Below are 4,860 nucleotides of genomic sequence, written 5' to 3'. Positions count from 1 at the left end.
TTCCAAGGCCAAACTTGCCTGTTACTCCAGGTATTTCTTGACTTTCTACTTTTGAATTCCAGTCCCCTATGATGAAAGAACTTTTTTTTTTTTTTTTTTGGTGTTAGTTCTATGAGGTCTTCTAGGTCATCATAGAACTATTCAGCTTCAACTTCTTTGATGTTAGTGGTTGGGGCATAGAGTTGGATTACTGTGATATTGAATGCTTTACCTTGGAAACAAACCAAGATCATTCTGTCATTTTTGAGATTGCACCCAAGTACTGCATTTCAGACTCTTTTACTGACTATGAGGGCTACTCCATTTCTTCTAAGGTATTCTTGCCCACAGTGGTAGGTATAATGGTCATCTGAATTAAATTTGACCATTCCAGTCCATTTTGGTTCATTGATTGCTAAAGTGTTGCTTGTTCACTCTTGCCATCTCCTGTTTGACCACTTCCAATTTACTTTGATTCATGGACATAACATTCCAGGTTCCTATGCAATACTGCTTTTTATAGCATCAGACTTTACTTCCAACATCAGTCACATCCAAAACTGGACATTGTTTTCAATTTGGTTCTGTCTCTTCATCCTTTCTGGAGTTATTTCTTCACTCTTCCCCAGTGGCATATTGGGCACCTACTGACCTGGTGAATTCCTGGGGAATTCATCGTTCAGTGTCCTATCTTTGCCTTTTCATACCGTTCATGGGGTTCTCAAGGCAAGAATACTGAAGTGGTTTGCCATTCCCCTCTCCAGGGGACCACGTTTTGTCAGAACTTTCCACCATGACCTGTCCATCATGGGTGGCCCTACACAGGATGGCTCATAGTTTCATTGAGTTAGACAAGGCTGTGATCCATGTGATTAGTTTGATTAGTTTTCTGTGATGCCTGCCATAAGGCATAATAAATATTTAATCAAGAAGAGACTTCAGGAAACCCAAGTCACAGGTGTTTTTTTTCTGCATTCTTCAAAAACATGGTGAAAAATAAGGAGTAGTAAGATATTAGGAGATATGAATTTTTTCTATGAATACTGTTATTCAATATTTTTTCTGACAGTTCTAGCCAGTGTGATAAGGAAAGAAAAATCAATAAAAGGAGTGAGTACTGGAAAAGAATATATGAAACTGTCCTTATTTGCAAATACCATGACATTGCATGTTTAATACAATGATCAAATTATCATCTGCTCTGCTGGAACTCTGCTAGTGTTATAGCCCTTGGGCTTTTGGGAGCTGTGATTAAAAGCTGTCTCCAAAACTAAGACCTAGAATGAATACATGTGAGTGAATATTGACAGACAAAGGTGCTCAAAACTTGTTGAATTCAACAGAATCTATTTTTACTGATTAATGTGGACAGCATGAACAAAGAAGCAGCATTTTAGTGGAGATACATGAATATGAATAATGAAATAACATATTATATTATTTACTAGGAAGTTCTTCCAAATTATCTTGAGTCTCATAGCAATCTTGTAAGGTGGATAAGAAATATACTGATATTCTCATTGTCAGATGAAAAACTACCACTCAGAGAGCTTGAAATATTTTCCTTAAATCACACTGTTAAAAGGCTATGCAGTTGGGAGCAGGACCCAATACTATAGGTCAAGAATTCTTTCTTTGTTCTTCACTTATTTGCTGTATGAATCAGCACCAGATTTCCCAAACCACTCCTGAAATATCAAAGTTAACTAGATAATGAGTACAAAGGAAGACTTTTTGCTGAAATTGTTTTATGTCTAGTTAAATTGCCTTATGTAGGACCCAATAGAATGTTGTTTATGGAGACATAAAAGATTAGAAATAAAATATAAAATTATAAATGTCACCCAAAGAATATTTAGTCTTTTTTATATCTAAGACTCAATATTCTCCATTACCTTTTAAAAATAACTTCAGTTTCCTAAAGCTATCTGGGGAGCCTTTGTGTAATTCACTCTACCAAAATTGAGAATTTTATAAGTATTTTAAATCAATCCTACATTTCTAAACTAATCAACTGGCTTTATATCCAGAAGATATATAAAAATAAAAACAATTGCTTGTTTTTCATTTTCTTCACAGCTTTCAAGTTTTTAAATTATTTCCTCCACATCCTTATAATATTCAACATCTTATTCATGTTTCATATGTAAGAAGCTTAGCAACTGTTTGAAGATGCTTCTTGATCAAAAGCCTAGGTGGGAGAATCTGACCCAGGGGAGAAACATGTTTTTGTTATGAAAATGCAGCAGACTAGCTCTGGACCAAATCTCACATCACCCCAGAGCCTGTCACTGTCAGACACAAATAGGAAGGTGCCTTCTTCCTATTGGGCACTGGTGGCAGAGAGGTTCTTCCTGTGTTTCCATCACTGGGTTGACTGAGCTGCCTCAGAGCACAAAGTCCAAGGCACCCAGGAGGGACCCATAGGCTACCACTTCGGCTGTACTGGGGTCTGATTTTTGTTTTTGACAGACTCATCTTGGAGTTCGTGTGATCTAACTTCTATTTTCCATGTATTTGAGAAATTTCCAGTGAGGGAGGGTTCCTTAATGTCAGTGTTGACAAATGTAAAACCACATATTTTACTCCAAATGACTTAATACTTGAAAATTTACACAAAGAGAATTGAAGTATTATCACAACATTGTGTACATTTAGTAAATCTTCAAAGAGGCTTAAATTGTACCAACGATAGTGGTTATTATAATAGTAGACAGCAGAGCTGGAGCTAGGAGGCTGACATTAAGTTAAGGAGAATTTTTTTTTCTCTCACTTTTATAGCTCTTGGATAAAGGGCAAGATATTTAGGGGACTATCCTGTTTGTACCTCAGCTGTGAGATAAGTGTTATATTTTCTGGCACCAGTACATACTGTTAAGGCTTAAACAGTGATAAAGAGATGAGTTTAGTGACAAAGAAAATACCAAATTGGAATTCAGTGAATCTCTGGATTATTGTAAGCTCTGGAACAATAAATGAAATGAAGAATGTTTGGAAAAAGACTGAGGAACTAATTTGACAGGGACATTACTGTTCTCAATACTTCAGGAAGGTAGGGAACAAGGAGCCAAAAACTGGAAACAAGATGAGTGAATATGAGATAAATTTGGGAAAAGATCAAGAAGAGTTTCACTGGCAACATAGACTGACAAAATGATACTTGGTTGTTATTTTGTACTTTTGATGGAACATCTCTAAGCAAACACATTAACTGCATACCCTGTTGAGCTAGGCTAATGTTTCCGGCTGGGGTAATGTTAAAATGTGGGCAGCCAGAGGGGACTACCAAGATACTGTGACAGATTCTTGAAAGAACAACTATTTTGGAATTAAATACATCAATAAAAAAAAATGTAAAAACCATCCAGAAACTCCAGACTTCCTCTTCTTTCCTCACGTGTGTGGTTAAACTGACTTTCAACAAGAAGCATAAAAGAATAGGATGCCTTCTTTGATGTGTGAAGGAAATTATTTAGAACAAATTAAAGAGAAGCCCTCAGTAGGAGATACCATTCTTTGTATGCAAGGAACAACATTCGTTGGGACACTCACTTTATTCTTTTTTCAGAATAGTGTGATATGAAACCATCTATTGGAAGACATTTATTGGCTGACTGGGGCTAGGCATTTAATCTCTGGAAAAATAACCATTTCTACATGCAGTCACGGGACTCATGATTTTGCCTATTACTTGTGAGGTGACAGTTAAGGTGAGGAGAAATAAACAACATGTCTTTAATACATTGGAGGATTGTCTGGCTGCCGAGGGGAACATAATGCAAAATATTGCTCTCAAGGAGCTTAGAAAGGATGATAAAATGATAAATATATCTGAAAAGGCAAAGCATGCTAATTATTGTTGTTGTTAAGTCGCTAAGTCGTGTCTGACGCTTCGCAACTCTGTGGACTGCAGCGTGCCAGGATTCCCTGTCCTTCACTATCTCCCGGAGTTCACTCAAACTCATGTTCATTGAAGCAGTGATACCATCCAAACATCTCATCCTCTGTCACCCTCTTCTCCTTCTGCCCTCAATCTCTCCCAATATCAGGGTCTTTTCCAGTGAGTAAGCTCTTTGCATCAGGTGGCCAAAGTATTGGAGCTTCAGCTCCAGCATCAGTCCTTCCGCTGAATACACAGGGTTGATTTTCTTTAGTATTGACTGGTTTGATCTTCTTGCTCTCCAAGGGACTCTCAAGATTCTTCTCCAGTACCAGTTTGAAAGTATCAATTTTTCAGCACTCAGCCTTCTTTGTGGTCCAACTCTCACATTATTACACGACTACTGGAAAAACCCTAGTTTTGACTATACAGAACATTGTCAGCAAAGTGATGTCTCTGCTTTTTAATATGCTATCGAGATTGGTCATAACTTTTCTTCCAAGGAGCAAATGTCTTTTAAATTCATGGCTACAGTTACCATCCACAGTGATTTTGGAGCCAAAGAAAATAAAATCTGCCACTTCTTCCATTTTCCCCCCATCTTATTTGCCATGAAGTGATGGGACCAATGCCATGATCTCAGTTTTTTGAATGTTGAGTTTTAAGCCAGCTTTTTCACCCTCCTTTTTCAGCCTCATCAAGAGGTTCTTTAGTTTCTCTTCACTTTCTGCCATTAAGATGGTATCATCTGCATAGCTGAGGTTGTTGCTCTCTCTCCCAGCAATCTTGATTCCAGCTTGTGCTTCATCCAGCCCGGCATTTCACATGATGTACTCTGTATAGAAGTTAAATAAGCACAGTGACAATATACAGCCTTAATGTACTCCTTTCCCAATTTGGAACCAAACTGTTGTTACATGTCCAGTTCTACTGTTGCTTCTTGACCTGCATACAGGTTTCTCAGGAGGCAGGTCAGGTGGTTTGGTATTTCCATCTCTTGA

Source organism: Cervus canadensis, chromosome 23 (genome assembly GCF_019320065.1).
Source record: "Cervus canadensis isolate Bull #8, Minnesota chromosome 23, ASM1932006v1, whole genome shotgun sequence".
In the NCBI taxonomy this organism is placed as follows: domain Eukaryota; kingdom Metazoa; phylum Chordata; class Mammalia; order Artiodactyla; family Cervidae; genus Cervus; species Cervus canadensis.
Note: the sequence above shows the minus strand (reverse complement) of the source record.